We start from the raw sequence: 19,131 nt of genomic DNA, 5'->3' as shown, positions 1-19,131 counted from the left end.
CGGCGCGGGTCCACAAGGTTGGCCGGTGGTAAAAATGGGGCCCTGGAACAAAAGTTTGAAGAACGTTGTTGTAGATGGTGGACAGGCTTTTGAGGGGGGGGGGGGGGTGCAGGAGGTGAGTTAATCACCACAGAATTCCCAGCCTCTAACATGCTCTTGTAATCACAATATTTATATGGGATCCACAACCTCTGCGTTGCTGGTTTATTACTATTAAGAATGAGACTACCTTCTACTCAGCATTTGTAACACTTGTCAGTATTTCTGTGGGGCCTCAATTGCATGAAGCTAATGTTTCCAGGTTCGATCACATTCATTGCCCTCAATGAATCCTCCTTCTATTTCTCTGATTTTTTCCAGCCCAGTGCACATGTTCAGCTGAAAATAGAACTGCTGATATTGACTTTAAATTCACACCTTGCACTGATCTTCCATGATCTTGCGCTTCCACCAGATTGCAATGCTTTCTGCGGGAATTGCACATTCTGAAAAGTGCTTCATGCAGGAAGTGCTGGATCGTGGAATCACGTCTTTCGCACACATTTACTCCCCTCCAACTGCTGCACTAATACAATTGACTTTCATTTCACCCCAACACTAGTCACATCTTCATTACAATTTGAATCCAAAGTCAGCACCCCCCCCCCCCCCCCCCCCCCCATCTAACTCTAGCATGAAGTGGTGTGGGCACAGACACTATCTGCGTTATCTTGTGGTGTGAATGCCCACTTTAATCAGAGTGCCCCTGTGTCCATTTGGACGAAGCGCTGTTCCAACATGACTACAATGTTGTTGTGTGCCATGTGATACAAACGAATTAGGAGCAGGAGTAGGCCACTCGGCCCCTCGAGCCTGCTCCGCCATTCAATAAGATCATGGCTGATCTGATTGTAACCCCAACTCCACATACCTGCCGACCCGCCAATAACCTTTCTGCCCCTTGCTAATCAAGGATCTATCTTGCTCTGCCTTAAAAGTATTAGAGACTCTGCTTTCACTGCCTTTTAAGGAAGAGAGTCCCAAAGACTCATGGTCTCTGAAAGAAAACACTTCTCCTCATCTCAATTAATCGTAAATAAGCGACCCCTTATTTTTAAACAGTGACCCCTATGGTGAATGTATAAGCACTAGTAATTCACCAGTATACTGTGTTGCATTATGCCATGCCATTAACCCTGTGGGCTCCATCTATGGGCCACTGTGTGGCTTCACACACAGGGGGAGATGTGGAGCGAGCATGTACGGGCTCCACCCATTGCTCCGCCCCTCATAGGAAGTATAAGAGCAGCTGACCTGCGGGACTGCCTTCAGTAATGTACCAGTCGCAGGCAGGCAAAGTTGTAAGCTCATTAAAACCACTGTTTACTTCGACTTGAGTCTCTGAGTGAATTGATGGTCGCATTAACCCCTAATTCTAGACTCTCCCACATGTGGAAACATCCTCTCCACATTCACGCTGTCAATACCCTTCAGGATCTTATTTGTTTCAATCAAGTCGCTGAACACTCGTCTAACCTCCAGCGGCCACAAGCCTAGTCTGTCCATCTTCTCCTCAGAAGACAACCCACCCATTCCATGTGTTAGTCTAGTAAGCCTTCTCTGAACTGCTTCTAACACATTCACACCCTTCCTTAAATAAGTAGACCAATGCTATACGTGTGCCGCACATTATTGTGTCATACAAAACTGTATTGTATTCTGTGTGATGTACAGGATTATCTGCCTTGATAAAGGAGAGAAATTGTCAATAAGACCATAAGATCACAAGACATAGGAGCAGAATTAGGCCACTCGGCCCATTGAGTCTGCTGCGCCATTCAATCATGGCTGATATTTTTCTCATCCCCATTCTCCTGCCATCTCCCCATAACCCCGATCCCCTTTTAATCAAGAACCTATCTATCTCTGTCTTAAAGTCATTCGGTGATTTGGCTTCCACAGCTTTCTGCGGCAAAGAGTTCCACAGATTCACCACCCTCTGGCTGAAGAAAGTCCTCCTCGCCCTTCCTCATTGCTGCCAGTGACCACCGCCCAGCAATACCCACTCCCCACTGTTCCTAGGTGTGGATGTCAGTGAGATCGGTATTGCACTGGGTAATAAAGGCAAGTCACGGTGGGGCTCCTCGGTGCAGAAAACGGGGCGAAATACGGCGTCGTCAGGGAGTCCCCGCTGAGGCCCGGATCTACCCCGATGGTCGTTAGATAGCAGGGTGTTTCTCAGCATTCCAAACGCCGGGAAACACTCGGCTGATCTTGCGCACTGCGTGACTCCGTCCCCATTTGGGTAGATCGCGCCCAGATTTCCAGAGCTTTGGGGCTTTCGGAGTTGTAGGCATGACCACCACACGTTGGGAATGTTCAAGAGGCCAGAACTGGAAGAGATCGCAGAGCGTTGTCGGGCTAGTGGGTGGGGGGAATATCAAACATACTGAAGTGCATGGCTATACTTGTATGCAGAGGGGATACAAGGTATCATTGTTAGTGCGGTCCCCCCCCCCCCCCCCCCCCCCCCAGCGTGAGAATGTTGAGTGCCCTCGCTGCAACCACTGGCAAAGGAGGAGACCACCCTCTCGATCACTGGCCAGTATTTGAAACCAGCTCCCAAGAGAAGCAAGGGCGCCCGTCACTTGCTCATTGTCTGTCACCTGTGAGGTGGATCTGCCATGGGTGGCAAACAACAGATCCCTGCCTGCAGGGTATGGACTTGCTTTGCAGAAATTGGTGTCTGCTGGATTGGGGAGCTGTGTCACGTTGTAACAGTGGATATTTTTATGTGTAACTGTCGTGCAAAAGGTCTTGAGCCTGGCATGGGTTTGTGTGTTGGCCTCTTCTGATATCGTAAGCAATAAAGTGCAAATTTATCAAGGAAGCGAAGTGGCCTTGACGGATTCAGGGCTTTAGATTGATGTCTCCTTCTGAAGCCAGCCCTCATTCCAGACCTGAAAGAACTAGTGTTCTCAACCACTGGGCCGTCCTTGTCCCCCGCCTGAAAGAAATGTCTTTTACCCTGACCCTACTGATATGACAGGAAACCCTGCACTGCTAACATAATAAATACGCTGACTGCTGCTTTAAGGGTTGGAGTGCAAGGTCTGAAAGTCTCAAATGCTGCCTTCTTTGAACATTTTCTCCACAGCTGTGGCCGTTTAACAAAACAAATAGGAGTTAGTTAATTGCTTCTTTGAATGGTAACTAAGGCGAGCAAGTTATTACAATTCCTGCCATCGTCCTTCAACTTTGCTGCCATTTTCCTTTCTCTTGTGGAAATGACAACAAAAGGGGCAGGCCTTTTTCTGCCTCATGATGATGAAACTCGACATGAGTATACAAAATAAACAATCTTATTTCTGTTTTCCTCTCAGAAATGGACTCGCTGCACAATCACACATCTACCCCCACCCCCGCCCCACCACCGGACTTGTATTTGTTGCCACAATCCATCTCCCCCCCCCCCCCCCCCCCCCCAACCCTTCCTCACTCGAAGCTTCTCTCGCTGGGTGGAGCGTTGAGGGCACTGTCTGATTTTCGGGAGAGATCAGGAGTGAGAGCACTTGGATGGCTTCGCTGTGACCACTACTTCAGCTGAGATGAGTGCCGCTTGTGGCTCCGCTGGCAGCACTCTCACCTCAGAGTCGCAAGGTTGTGGATTCAAGCCCCACCCCAGGACTTCAGCGCATTCATTTGGGCTGGCAGGGCAGGGCAGTAACTGAGGGAGTGCTGCACTGTCTGGGGTGATGTCCTTCGTACCAGGCGTCAAACTGAGACTCCATCTGCCTGCCTGGGTGGATGTCAAAGATCCCACGGCACTACATGCCGGGAATGATCCCCGGTGTGCTGGCCAAAGGTTACCTCTCGGCCAACACCGGGAAAAGACAAATAACTGGTTGTGACCACATTTCTCTTTGCTGGGGCTTGCTGGGCACAAAATGGCGGCCATGTTTCCTGCATTAGAACAAGGCTGCAAGAGCACTGCATTGGTGGTAAATTGCCTTGGGACATCTGATGGCCGTGAAAAGCACAATAAAAATGCTATTCTTTTTCTTTTTTGAGATCAGTTATCAAAATGGGGACTTTACCGACCCACATTGGGCTGTGCCAGGGGCTGGCCCTCTGGGGCGCTCCCTTATTTGTGGAATGGGGAGTTGACCCGGTTCTTCTGCCGGGGGGGGGGGGGGGGGGGGGGGGGTTGCCCCGGTGCTTGTTGGTGGAGGGGTTGGTGGGTGTGGATTGGGGGGGGGGGGGGGGGGGAGTGGGGTTACCCGATGCTTGTGGTGGGGGATTTACCCAGGTGATTGTGGGGGGCGGGGGGGGGGGGGGGGGGGGGGGGGGGGGAGGATGGGGCAGGGTTCCTCGTATCCATGTGGGAAAGTGTGGGATATTTCTTTCAGCGGAGATTGAGACATCCTTTAAAAACGGCACCCCGACCTCTGTGGAGATGGCGTTGTCGTCTCTAAGTCGGTGTCTATTCCTGAGCCACCAACCTGTCTTCCCGCTTGACGTGCCAGTTTGCAACATTTTCTCTGTTTGCCCTCATTAATCTGTCTCTCTGCCTATTTTGACACCACAGTGCTTGACATGTCAGTCAGAGCCTTCCCCCAGGATCAGGGATGCCGGGGCAGAAGTTCTATCCGCCAAGAGCTTCTGGCCAATCAGAGGCTGACAGCTGTATTGAACAGCAGCTTCACCGAGGGGGGGCGCTGACTGCTGCCAGTGCAACATTCACCCAAGGTCTGGGATCGCCACTGGGTCCCCAGCCACAAGTGATTGATGGTGGGGAGCGGTTGTGGTGCGTGGGTGTGAAGTGCAGGACGTTGGCATTTCACAGCCAGGGCCCGGGGTTAGCTGATGGGGCCTAGCTCTCAGCAACACCTAATTCCCAATTCCAGGGAACTCAACCATGTACTGAGTGCCTTTCAACAATGGGCATCCCGGCCTCCAGCAGGCCACAAGTGACCCCACACGGGTTTGTTTGTCAATCTCCCCGGATGGCCAGGGCCGGCCCAAGGTACCGGCAACTCGGGCAGTCGCCCGGGGCGCCATGTGCTAGGGGGCGCCAGAGACTCGGGTCCCGCGCATGCGCAGTTGGGCCGGTGCCAACCAGCGCATGCGCGGTGGCCGCTCTCCCCCAGGGCGGCCCCCTCCCGCCGCCCCCCTCGGCCCCGCCCCCCTCGGCCCCGCCCCCCCCCTCGCCCCCCCCCCCCCCGAAGGGCGCTGAAGTTCAGCTTGCCCGGGGCGCCAGCAACCCTAGGGCCGGCGCTGCGGATGCCGTGACTCCAGCTGCCGCATTTCCCCCTGACCTGCACGTCCTTGGACTGTGGGAGGAAACCGGAGCACCCGGAGGGAACCCACGCAGACACGGGGAGAATGTGCAGACTCCACATAGACAGTCGGCCAAGGCCGGAATTGAACCCGGGTCCCTGGCGCTGTGAGGCAGCAGCGCTAACCACTGTGCTTCCGGCGGCAGAGGGATGAAGCCCTTAAATGGGCTATAATTGGCCACCATAGGGCTCAATTGGCGGTGGGGTGGGAAAGTCGTCCATGAACTTTCCCGCCACGGACTTAATCGGGTGGAGATGATAAGGTGTCGGGGTCCCCACCTTGCCACCCTTCCACCTGACTAAATGCTGTCCCTGCTACTGAACCCAACATGGGGGTCGACTGGGACTCCGGCCATAAAACGCAAAACACAGAAACAGGCCATTCTGCTCAATAGTTTTATGTTGCACTCAAATCTCTTTCTATCCCTCACCTTGTCGTCCTATCAGCAGGACCTTCCCTTCCTTCCTCCCTCGTGTGTTTTCCTAATCCTTCACTGCATCCCTGCTATTAACTCTGACTATCCCTTGTGAGTTCCACACTCTCTGGGTAAAAAAGCTTCTCCTGAATTCCTGACTGGAGTTATCAGTAACTGTCCTAAATTTATGGCCATTAGTTTTATTCCACCCCCCCCCACTTCCTGCCCCGCCTCGCCCAACAAGTAGAAGCCTGTTCCCTACATCTATCCTGTTAATCCCTTTCATTATCTGAAAGGCCTCAACCAGATCATCCCTAACATTTGAAGCATTAGTCCATATTTTTTTTACAGTGTTTCAGTTAGGGAAGAAATAGTTGAGTTTAGGTTGGGGATAAATTCTTTCCAATGGTTAGGGAATCCATGGGCGCCATAAAAAATCAGAACAGGACCAAGAGAAATTAGGAAATACTTCTGCACGCAGGGAGTAATAAAAGTTTGGAATTCTCTTCTGCCATGGCATCTGAGGCGAGATCATTGAGTAATTATAAAACTGAAACTGGTAGATTTCTTTAAACCAAATTGATTGAGAGATACCATCTACAAAAGTATCTGCAGGAACTCACCAAGGCTCCTTAGGAAGCACGTACCAAACCCACGACCACTACCATTTCGAAGGACAAGGGCAACAGATATATGGCTACCCCACCACCTGGCAGTTCCCCTCCAAGCCACTTGCCATCCTGACTTGAAACTATGTTGCTGTTCCTTCACTGTCACTGGGTCAAAATTCCTGGCGCTCCCCTCCCCTAACAGCACTGTGGGTGTACCTACACCACATGGGCTGCAGCAGTTCAAAAAGGCAGCTCGCCACTAACTTCTCAAGAGCAACAAAGGATGGCCTGGCCAGAAACACCCACATTCCACCAAATGATGAATAAAAACAAAATATGGGGCAACGGTGGGCGTACGGAGTTACGTCACAGTTCAGCCATGATCTCATAGAGTTACCGAAATGGTCCGCTCCTATGTTCCAACCAACATGAGATTACAATCAGACACGGCTAAAATCAACAGCAGGTGAAGCAGTGCCTGAGAGAGAAAAATCAGGTGACTTTTTTATTGTGATTCTTCAACGGAACGTTACACTTTTCTGTTCAAAGCCACAGAGAAGGAAATAATCTGTTGTAATATTTCTGTGTCAGTAGCTGCTTTCACTTGCGTTGCTGTAGATTTGCAGTGCAAGAGATGTGTGTATAGTTAAGGAAATGGGATAATATTCTATTTGGCAATTTTGTGGAGTGTAATGTTAATTATAATGTCTGGATCTACGTGTTGCACTGATTATGAAAGCAGCCAGGCTGATGTTTTTGACATCTCCTAACTTGGCAGTTGTATTCGAAGACAGGTTGGACTGAAAATGGAAAAATATAATTGAAACGTAATTATCACTGAGGAGTGTGTTAATGAGGTAATGCGTTGAGCAATCTAGGTGGTATAAGTCACGTCAGTGAAACTATAATATATAAGAATATCATCTTTATTATTGTCACAAGCAGGCTTACAGTAACGCTGCAATGAAGTTACTGTGAAAAGCCCCTAGTCACCACATTCCGGCGCCTGTTCGGCTACACGGAGGGAGAATTCAGAATGTCCAATTTGCCTCACAGCACGGGTGCAATTCGCCAATCACGGGACAGAGTCTCTGCGCCGTCGTGAATGCCGTCGCGAAACGCGAGCGGGCACTAGCGATTCTGGCTCCAATAGGGGGACAACACGGCGCTGGAGCGGTTACCGCAGCACCAGCCTCACTTCCTGGCAGGCACTGGGGGTGGCACCAACCCGCGCATACACAGTGGCAAATCGCCAACCCACGCATGCACGGTGGCTTTACGGAACGTGCGGGCCCCGACGCAACATGGCGCGGGGTTCTGAGGCCAGACGCACAACAAAGTAGGCCCGGGGTGGGGAGAGGCCGGCCCACCGATCGGTGGGCCCCAATTGTGAGCCAGACCCCATCGGAGGCCCACCCCCTGTGGATGGAGCCCCCCCCCCCAACAGGCCGCCTTCCCCGCCCCCCCCCCCCCCCCCCCCCGACCCTTCGCACAGAGTTCCCTCCGGCAACGTCCAGGTGTGGATGGCGCCAGCGGGACTCTGCTTTTTCCGCTCGGCCCATCCGGGCCGGAGAATAGGTAGCCCGGCCTCGTACAGCGGCCCGCAAACGGCGCCGCGCCAAACGCGCTGGCGCAAATGGTGCCGTTTCTCTGCACCGTGGAGAATCGCGCGCCGGCGTCGGGGCGGCGTGGCGCGGTTGCACCGATTCTCCGGTGTGGCGCGGGGCTGGGAGAATCGCGCCCCACGTCTTTCGGGACTTGTGGGAGGAAACCGGAGCACCCGGAGGAAACCCACCCAGATACAGGGAGAACGTGCAGACTCCACACAGACAGTTACCTAAGCCGGGAATCAAACCGGGGACCCTGGCGCTGTGAAGCAGCAGTGCAAACTGCTATGCTACCGTGCCGCCCTGAAGAGGTTTATGAATGTTTTCTCAAACCTACGCTGTGCTTCCAGCCTGAAGCATTCTCCTGCATGTCCGTCCCTTGTAATTTTTGCAGAATAAAATGGATTTTTATTCAGAAGTACTGTTCAGCAGCTGAGACTTTAGATGCAGACCCAGTCAGTCATCCTTCTCGATAAAAGATGATAAAAGATGTCACGCCGCTGTTTCAGAGAAGGGCAGGAGAACTCTTCGCCAGTGTCCTCATAAACATAAACCCCTCATCTGCCATCTAAAAGTAGATTATGGGGGGATTCTCCTTCCGTTCATGGCGCTGTGATTCTCCAGAATGGGATATTTGGCTGAGCGAACTCGAAGGCTGGAATCGACAGAGTTTTGGTCTCTCAGGGAATCAAGGGACATGCGCGGTGGGCAAGAAAATGGAGTTGAAGCTGAAGATTCATGATCTTATTGAATGGTGGAGCAAGCTCGATGGGTCACATGGCCTACTCCTCCACCAATTTCTTGTTTCGAGGTAAGTTCCCTCCTTAACGAAGGAGTGGCTCCATTCTGTCTCTTGTTAGTTATCTCTAACCACCAAAATGACAGTAATTTTAAGTTCAGCCATGAGTCATCTCCGAAGTCTTCTGGATAGACTTCAGCATCCCGTGAATAAAAAACAAACATTCCCGTTTAGATCTGTTGAGATAATCAGCTAGTCCACAATGCGGATTAATTTGAGGCCCACTGAGTGGGAGCCCAGTTCTTCATTTTTCGCATTTCCTCTCAATATCCACGTATCCAAGGGTGGCACGGCGGCGCAGTGGTTAGCACTGCTGCTTCACGGCGCCTCCCCGAGTTCGGTCCTGGCCCCGGGTCACTGACCGTGTGGAGTTTGCACATTCTCCCTGTGTCTGTGTAGGTCTCACCCCCACAGCCCAAAGATGTGCAGGGTAGCTGGATTGGCCACACTACGGAAAAAAAAGATGTCATGATATGCAGACAATGCACATAATGAGATACAGACAGAACACAGAGAACAGGACATAACCAATCAGCAGGCAGAACACTTGGGGGTGGTTTCCCACTATAGAAGGCACGAGGCACTCCGCCTCTTTCCACTGGGGACATCTACAGAGTGAGTCAGGGTGTATATATCACATAACCCCTCCAGCACGTGGCTAAAAGCTAGTCTGGTTCAATCAGACAGAGTAACCACACTTAGGTTAGCAGCGAGTCGAACTCACAGAGAACTGTGCTAAACGTGTGACAGATTCAATAAATCAAATTGAACTAACTTCAAGGTCTGGAGTATATTTCAGTTAAAGCTGCATCCAGTTGCAGCCCGTGTTATCTCAGTGTGCTTAACATGACAAAAGAATTGGGCACTTAAAAAACAAATTATTTTTAGATGTCCACGAATCCACCTTGAAACAGTCATCCAATTTATTTTCATAGCCTTTCACCTTCCAGCCTGCATAAACTTTAATTGGTCTAGAATTCAGCTGTCCCACATGATAGGCGGGATTTTCCGACCCCCCTGCCGGGTCGGAGAATCGCCGGGGGGGCGGTGCGAATACCGCCCCAGCCGGCCGCCGAATTCTCTGGCACCGGAGATTCGGCGGGGGCGGGAATCGTGCCGCACCGGTCGACGGCCCCCCCTGGCGATTCTCCGGCCCGCGATGGGCCGAAGTCCCACTGCTGTAATGCTGGTCCCACTGGCGTGAATCAAACCACCTCCCTTACTGGCGGGACTGGCGACGTGGGCGGGCTCCGGGGTCCTGGGAGGCGTGCGGGGCGATCTGACCCCGGGGGGGGGGGGGGGGGCTTGCCCCCACGGTGGCCTGGCCCGTGATCGGGGCCCACCGATCCGGGGGCAGGCCTGTGCCGTGGGGAAACTCTTTTCCCTCCGCGTCGGCCGTGTCAGCCTCCGCAATGGCCGACGTGGAGGTGACCCCCCCTGCACATGCGCGGGGATGACGTGTGGCGGGACTGCAACCACTCCAGCGCGGGCCTAGCCCCTCAAGGCGAGAGCTTGGCCCCTAAAGGTACGGAGAAATCCGCACCTTTGAGGCGGGCCGACGCAGGAGTGGTTCCCGCCACTCCATCCCGCCGGGACCCCCCGCCCCGCCGGGTAGTGCAGAATCCCGGCTGATGTCTCACTCACCCATCAGCCCCTATCCTCACCAGGTGTAATGGTTTCTGTTCGCAGAAGCATTGGATGTAAAATGATCGCTCTAATCTTCAAATCTCTAATCCTGTTCTGAAACTTTTTTAGCCACTGTCCCCTCCCACTGCACTTTCATTCTCTGGCCTTTTGTGCATCTGCCCCTCCTGTTGAGCCACAACTGTGGTAAAGACTTTAGCCGTGTTTATTGATCCTTATCGTCTTTCATGGAATGTGAGCTTCACTGGCTAGGCCAGAATTTATTGCCCATCCCTAATTGCCTTTAAGAAAGTGGTGGTGAGCTGCCTTCTTGAACCGCTGCAGTCTCTTGAGGTGTAGGTACATCCACAGTGCAGGATTTTTACCCAACGACAGTGAAAGGTGCAGTGATGTAGCTCCAAGCCAAGATGGCATGTGGTTTGGAGGGGAACTAGCCGGTGGAGGTGCTCCTGTACATCTGCTGCCCCTGTCTTCCTGTGTGGTAGAGGTTGGTGAGGCCCGCACCCGGATCGGTGGGCCCCGACCTTGGTGAGTTGCTGCAGTACACACTCCTGCCACTGTGCATTAGTGGTGGAGGGAGTGAATCTTTAAGGTTGGGGTGCCAATCAAGTGGGCTGCTTTGTGCTGGATGACGGTGGTGGTCTTGGACATTGTGGAAGCTGCACGCATCCTCTCACTATCAGTTTCCTTATCACTTTCATCTCTTGTCCCTCGGGCTATCTGTAAAGTGCCACTAGATACCTTCTGTGCTCAGGGTTTTATCTGAATGGAATTTGTTGTTGGTGTTGAATGGGAATCAAGTGTTCTGTTACTAAAGCTGATGAATGGGTGAACCTGTACTTCCAGAGTTCATGGACAGTTTGGGAATCCGTCACTTAACTGTTGAAACCGCTTGGTTCTCTGAAATAAAATCCAGCGTTCTATTCCTGATGTAATTTGCCCCCTTAATGTGCAGCCCGTCCTTTGCCGCTGGAGACAAAGGGTCTACTCAACAGAAATTCAATATCCTAATGCCTCAACCAATGGCAGTTCATCAGTTTTATTGCTAGAAGTAGCGGACCATCTTTTTGGGGGGCTCTGTCCCACTTCAGTTAATTATCCACTCTGAATGATCGGCCAGTTATTTATTGTTGTACATAATGGACCCTTTGAATGGTGCTCAGTAATCTGCCATTAAAGCTACCGAATTCACTCCCTGGAAGTCCACTGCTCTGGTGCTAAAAATAATGCACTTTCTGAATGAAGGTCCTGTCTTGGCTTGACAGAGCGGAGGCTCTGAATCGGGGTGGGGGGGGGGGGGGGGGGGGGCGGTGAGCGGGAGTGTAGTTTCAAAGTTAGTGAGTCTTCTGAATGGTCATGTAGTTCTGATCACTGGGTCCTGAGCTCGAGGTTTGGAAACATGTTTTTAAAGTTCTTTGGCTCACTGCAAGGATCAGATAGCGATCAGATAGCGATTATGCTGGCTCTTTGAGTTATATTTCTGATGTATAAGACCCCTCGTGTTTCATTCCTTGGAGGAAGGCAGCTTGTTGACTGTGTTGGGTTGTGTTCAGAATAAAAATGAAGCCTTTGTTCCTCCCACAGCATAGCCGCCTGCATCATATTGCTCATCCCTGCGAGAAGCAGTAAACAGAGACAGGTCTTTCAAATCATTAACATGGCACAGCTTTCAATGGACAAGTATATGCTTGTAGCCTGTGTGATCAATAACAAGTTCTAATTGATCATGTTTTTGGTCCTGTCTTACAGCAGAGTTCAAAAATATATATAACTAGTAAACCGCCCATTATTGCTTCATATTCCTGTTGTTCCAGGGCCACTCAAGATAAAATTTACTTTGAAGTAAACAGTCTGAATAAACAATATAAAACACAGTTCGTGACCCCAGGATGTCCCAAAGGACTTTGCAACCAACGAGGTACTCTGGGAAGTGTAATGGATTGCAGCGTAAGAAAAGGCAGCAACAATTGTGTGTGCAACCAGCTCCCACAAACATTCATGAGATAATGACCAAGTTTTCATGATTTTGAATGAGGGCTAAATGTTGGCCAGGGTGCTGGGAGAATGCGCCAACTCTTCTTAAATTAATGCCTTGGGATGTTTCACCTGCGAGGGCTGTCGGTATAATATCAGATTCAAAAGATAGCTCCCCACAGTGAAGCACTACCTCAGTACTGCGCTGAACTATCAACCCTCGGCTGTGCGTTCAAGTCTCTGACCCGGCCTGGGTGATCTTTTTAAAAAAATTTAGAGCACCCAATTATTTTGTTTCCCCCAGTTAAGGGGCAATTTAGCGTGGCCAATCCACCTACCCTGCACATCTTTGGGTTGTGGGGGTGAAACCCACACAGACTCGGGGAGAATGTGCAAACTCCACACAGACAGTGACCCGGGGCCAGGATCGAACCCGGGTCCTCAGCGTCGTAGGCAGCAGTGCTAACCACTGCGCCACCGTGCCGCCCCTTCGAGGCGATCTTCTGACCTTCAGCCAATGATCTACTGTCTCAGGTGTGAATATACCCTTGACTGTGCCAAGCTAACACCTTGATGCATTTTTGAAATATGCACCTATTTCATTTACTGTGTAATCCTTCTCTGCCAGCATCTTGTTCGAAAATGACCTGGTGAGTCTAGATCTGGGTGTGGGCATTGGATTGGGCTGGCTTCGATTCCTTTCACATTCAAATAATCTGCCAGGCAACAACAACTTGTCTTTATAGAGCACCTTTAATGTAACAAAGTGTCCCAAGACCCTTCAAATGAGCATTATACATCTAAATATGACACCATGCCACATAAGGGCATATTAGGCCAAATGGGCAAAACGCTTGGTCACAGAGGTAGGTTTTAGGTGGTGTCCAAAGGGAGAACACGAGGTAGGGAAGTGGAGCGATGGAGTCCCATTGCTGAGGACCGAGGCATCGTGGAGCGATTAAAATCAGGAATTACCAAGACGCCAGGATTGGAGAAGCACGGATATCTCAGAGGATTCTGGGTCATTAGGGTCACATTCGGAGAACGGCGGCTCAACAAGCTGCCTTCACCATTCAGCCAGGCCCCAGCAGGTGGCAACATCTTCGGGAAAGGAGAAGGAGAGCAAGGGGAAGAAGGACTGATTCAAACAAGTGAAAACATCGCAGTGTCCATGGACTGCTTTTGCAATGTGCTATGGTGGGCACACATTGGTCGATGGATGTCATGGTGCGAAGGAAATACAGAAAATGCATTTAAGTGACAATTTCAACAGAAAGAATTTGGGGGCGATTCTCCGAGCCCCGCGCCGGGCCGCTGAATCGCCACAACTGCGCCACGACTCCCCGACGCTGGCGCGCAATTCTCCGAGGTGCAGAGAATCGGCACCATTTGCACCGGTGCGTTTGGCGCGGCACCGGCCATGGGCTGTTGGAATCGGCGGGGCTGCCGATTCTCCGGTCCGGATGGGCCCAGCGGCCGCTCCGATACGACAGAGTCCCGCCGGCGCCGTTCACCCCTGGACGCTGCCGGCGGGAACTCAGCGGGAACAGTCGGGGGGGGGGGGGGGCGGCCTCGGCCTCGGCCTCAGAGTTGCGAGTCCCACTGGAATGTTGTGCTTCAGAACAAGCACACACAAGCGCACAACAACATGTCGATTGGTTTAACCAAGTCGTCAAGGCAGCCTTGAGGAGGAGTTTATACAATGTATCCGCAATAGTTTCCTGTAACAGTATGTAATGGAACCTACGAGGGAACAAGCAGTCCTAGATCTGGTCCTGTGTAATGAGACAGGATTGATTAATGATCTCATAGTTAGTGATCCTCTCGGAAGGAGTGATCACAATATGGTGGAATTTAAAATACAGATGGAGGGTGAGAAGGTAAAATCAAACACGAGTGTTTTGTGCTTAAACAAAGGATATTACAATGGGATGAGAGATGAACTAGCCAAGATAGACTGGGAGCAAAGACTTTATGGTGAAACAGTTGAGGAACAGTGGAGAACCTTCCAAGCGATTTTTCACAGTGCTCAGCAAAGGTTTATATCAACAAAAAGGAAGGACAGCAGAAAGAGGGAAAATCGACCGTGGATATCTAAGGAAATAAGGGAGAGTATCAAATTGAAGGAAAAAACACAAAGTGGCAAAGATTAGTGGGAGACTAGAGGACTGGGAAATCTTTAGGGAGCAACAGAAAGCTACTAAAAAAGCTATAAAGAAGAGTAAGATAGATTATGAGAGTAAACGTGCTCAGATTATAAAAATAGATAATAAAGGTTTCTGTAAATATATAAAACAAAAAAGAGTGGCTAAGGTAAATATTGGTCCTTTAGAGGATGAGAAGGGAGATTTAATAATGGGAGATGAGGAAATGGCTGAGGGACTGAACAGGTTTTTTGGGTCGGTCTTCACAGTGGAAGACACAAATAACATGCCAGTGACTGATGGAAATGAGGCTATGACAGGTGAGGACCTTGAGATGATTGTTATCACTAAAGAGGTAGTGATGGGCAAGCTAACGGGGCTAAAGATAGATAAGTCTCCTGGCCCTGATGGAATGCATCCCAGAGTGCTAAAAGAGATGGCTAATGAAATCACAAATGCACTCGTGATAATTTACCAAAATTCACTAGACTCTGGGGTGGTCCCAGCGGATTGGAAATTAACAAACGTGACACCCTGTTTAAAAAAGGAGGTAGGCAGAAAGCAGGTAATTATAGGCCAGTTAGCTTACCTTTGGTAGTAGGGAAGATGCTGGAATCTATCATCAAGGAAGAAATAGCGAGGCATCTGGATGGAAATTGTCCCATTGGGCAGATGCAGCATGGGTTCATAAAGGGCAAGTCGTGCCTAACTAATTTAGTGGAATTTTTTGAGGACATTATCAGTGCGGTAGATAACAGGGAGCCAATGGATGTGGTATATCTGGATTTCCAGATAGCTTTTGACAAGGTGCCACACAAAAGGTTGCTGCATAAGATAAAGATGCATGACATTAAGGGTAAAGTAGTAGTATGGATAGAGGATTGGTTAATTAATAGAAAGCAAAGAGTGGGGATTAATGGGTGTTTCTCTGGTTGACAATCAGGCCACACCTGGTGTATTGTGTTCATTTTTGGTCTCCTTACCTGAGAAAGGACATACTGGTGCTGGAGGGTGTGCAGAGGTGATTTACTAAATTAATCCCAGAGTTGAAGAGGTTGGATTACGATGAGAGGTTGAGTAGACTGGGACTGTACTCGTTGGAATTGAGAAGGATGCGGGGGGTTCTTATAGAAACATATGAAATTATGAAGGGAATAGATAGGATAGATGCGGGCAGGTTGTTTCCACTGGTGGGTGAAACTGGGGGCATAGCCTCAAAATAAAGGGAAGTAGATTTAGGACTGAGTTTAGGTGGAACTTCTTCACCCAATGGGTTGTGAATCCATGGAATTCCTTGCCCAGTGAAGCAGTTGAGGCTCCTTCATTAAATGTTTTTAAGATAAAGATAGATAGTTTTTTGAAGAATAAAGGGTTTAAGGGTTATGGAGTTCTGGCCGGAACGTGGAGCTGAGTCCACAAAAGATCAGCCACGATCTCATTGAATGGCGGAGCAGGCTCGAGGGGCCAAATGACCTACTCCTGCTCCTAGTTCTTATGTTCTTATACTCTAACAACTCCTCCAAATAAACAGGAAAATAAAATTAAAATTAATCAGTGTTTTCCTTCTGTACATCTTTGGCTTAAAGGTGCGAATTACGAGATACGGGACTACCGCCTCAAATATGGGATGGTCCAATAAAATCCAGGATGGTTGGTCACCCGGATCGGAGTTAAGGCACATATTGATAACAGGGACATTGGAATGAACTAGCTCGGAGTCACCAGCACCCTTAGAACTTCACCCTATCTGCACCTTTGGAAGATGATAGACGAGAACATGTTTATAAATCATATAATGTTCAATTATTTTATTTCTTTGCAGTTAACTAGAAGGTGCTTCTTAAAGCAACGGTGTTGTATAATTTATATCTCAGATCTTGCAGAGGTGACGCTAGTTTCTATGATTGTAGGAACTCCACAAAGTGCTTTGAAATGTCTACCCCATGCTTCCAGCTCAGGCTTCCACTTCTTTCTACAGCTTTGCTTATTTATCTCTAAGTCCACACCCAGGCCTAAACAATGAGCATCAACAGTAAACAGACTCACATAGTCGAACACAGAACAGTTGAACACTGAACAGTACAGCAACAAATTCTGTTAGCCTCTGCATTCAGGAGGGCCCAAACCTTTCAATCAAGTTCATAGCATTCTGATGCTTTCTCCTTTATAGATTTAGTTTCTAGTTTTTCCTTCCATATAATTCTGAATTGTTATGATCTGCAGCATAAACCTTAGCATCTCCCGACTCTTAATTGTACCCTTGAAATTCAAGGCTATCACCGCCTGCATGGCAGCGGCCGCTCACAGACCCGGCCCGTGAAATAGTGCCCCCCACTTTGGCTGACTCGCACACCCCGGACCACCCCCCCAAAGTGCCCCCAGCCCCGAATAATGTACCTCCCCCCCCCCCCCCCCCCCTGGCCTGTGAATTGGCCGTCCCCCATCTGGGGTGGCGCTGGACTGAGTCCACAGCCGCCACACCGAGTTCCTGACGGGTGAGACCATGAGAGATCCACGCCGTTGGGAACTCGGCCAGTCAGGGGCGGAGCATCGGGGGTCATAGCTTTGGAGGGGACGGAGCATCGCCAAACGGTGCCACACCATTTCCGTCAGAAACTTGGATTCTCCGGCCGGTTGCCAAACACGATTTCAGCGTCAGCGACCGGAGAATCCAGCCCAGGGTGGTTTGGAGTTGAGAGCGAGTCAGGCTTGAGAGAGGACAAGAAGAGACATTAAATATGAAATAATCAGTTTGAGTATTGCTGAAACAAGAGACTTTTTTTTGTCAAGGCTTTTCACCTTGCACTCATCAGAATGTTTGCAAGAATACAATGTAAGGGAATTCCACAAATTTGTGCTGTATGAGCAGGGTGCGGATTTGTTTGCAAGTAGACTCTGATCAGTAGAGGCACTGCCATGGAGAATGCACCAGTTGATGGCGACTGACAGATAACTGCCAAGCGTTGTTTGAAATTCAAATCAGGCAGCTTGACTGTTTGGTCAAGGTGTTGCCCTGAAGAATGAACCGGTGAAAGGCTGACCCTTGTTTTGTTTAGCTGGTAAAGGCACAATTTGTATACATGTTTTTTTCTGCTATCATAAAACAGGCTCCTGGATTAATATATGTAGCATCCAGTACGTGCAAATGTGCCACACGACTGACAATCGTAAATCGGTTGTCCGTGTAATTTTTAACACACTGAAGATTATTTAGCAACTTTTGTTTAAATTTCATTTTAAATAAAACTCTCGGCGGCAGATTTAACGGAACTGGAGATGAGTCAAACTGGTAACTTACTGTTCTAGGTGTGATATATTTGCCACTTCTTTGTTACTAAGTATAACTACCGCCTTTAGATGACATCATCTCGGACTGTGCCTCCACTCCGTGTTTACTTCCCATTCACTGAACAAAACGGAATAGACCACATGGGTTTAGAAACAAGAGATTGATCCTCACAAATACACTGGAATAATTTGAGGAAGTAACTTGCGCATCAGAGCGCAGAGAGCGATTCACTGGATATATTTGGACTTTCAGAAGACATTTGATTAACCTACCACGTTGGTGCCTGATAAAGAAGATTAACCAGCATTAATTAACTGCACATGAGCTAAACCTAATTAGAATTGGCTGAGCTGTAGAAAACAGAGGGCGAAGATAAACAGTGAAAAAATGTCCAGCTGTGAGCCAGAGATTGCTGGAACCCGGTGTGGGGAGAGGGGGAGGGGATGTTGGTGGGGGGGGGGGGGGGGGGGGGGGGTCATGGGGTCTATTCTGGGTTCCCTATTGTTGACACTGCTCCGGAATGATTTGGAATTGGGTGATAGGGCTACTTAGCCCACATTTAAGTTAAGAAGCTCAAATCTGCCTAGTTAACAGCGCCAACTGAAGCTTCTAAGTAAATCTCTGTATGAAGCATTTCCCGAAACACTTTGATGTGTTAAGGCATGACATAAATGTGAGATAAATTAATCAACATGAAACTCGAGATCCTATTTCCCCAAAATGTAAAAAGGATTAGTTCCTTCATAAAGTTGCAGGATAATAAAAGATGTAGGGGCTGGTTTAGCACAGGGCTATATCGCTGGCTTTGAAAGCAGACCCAGGCAGGCCAGCAGCACGGGTTCAATTCCCGTACCAGCCTCCCTGAACAGGCACCGGAATGTGGCGACTAGGGGCTTTTCACAGTAACTTAATTTGAAGCCTACTCGTGACAATAAGTGATTTTCATTTCATTTCAAATGAAAGATATTGGCATGGGCAGAACATCGGCTAGCCAACAAGACAGTAGGCATAAATCAGTAATTTTCTGGGAGATGGCGTGTAACCACAGGGATCAGTGCTGGGGCCTCAAAGGTTAAGTCCCAGATGACCACAGGCTGCTCTCCCCTTTAGAGGAGGAGGGGGGGGGTTGCAGGGAGAGATGACTGGTGGTGGTTTAGCCTGAGGATTACCACACCTCAGGCGAGGGGCAAGGTTCAGAAGGTGGGGCCTTCATGAGTGACCTCAGCCAGTACGGGAATTGAACTCAGGCTGTTGGTCTCATTCCGCGTCACGAACCAGCTGACCAGCCAACTGAGCTAAACTGGAATTTATATAAATAACAGCCAAATT

General features: G+C 49.7%; 1 protein-coding gene across 1 annotated transcript in view; it reads left to right on the top strand.

The window, feature by feature from the left end:
• LOC119973637 (ubiquitin-like modifier-activating enzyme 1 Y) overlaps positions 1-19,131 on the top strand; it is a 354,147-nt gene that overhangs the window by 283,849 nt on the left and 51,167 nt on the right. The gene's annotated exons all lie outside the window — the stretch shown is intronic.

Source organism: Scyliorhinus canicula, chromosome 11 (assembly GCF_902713615.1).
Source record: "Scyliorhinus canicula chromosome 11, sScyCan1.1, whole genome shotgun sequence".
Classification (NCBI taxonomy): Eukaryota; Metazoa; Chordata; class Chondrichthyes; order Carcharhiniformes; family Scyliorhinidae; genus Scyliorhinus; species Scyliorhinus canicula.
Note: the sequence above shows the minus strand (reverse complement) of the source record. Positions and strands in the feature narration are given on the sequence as shown.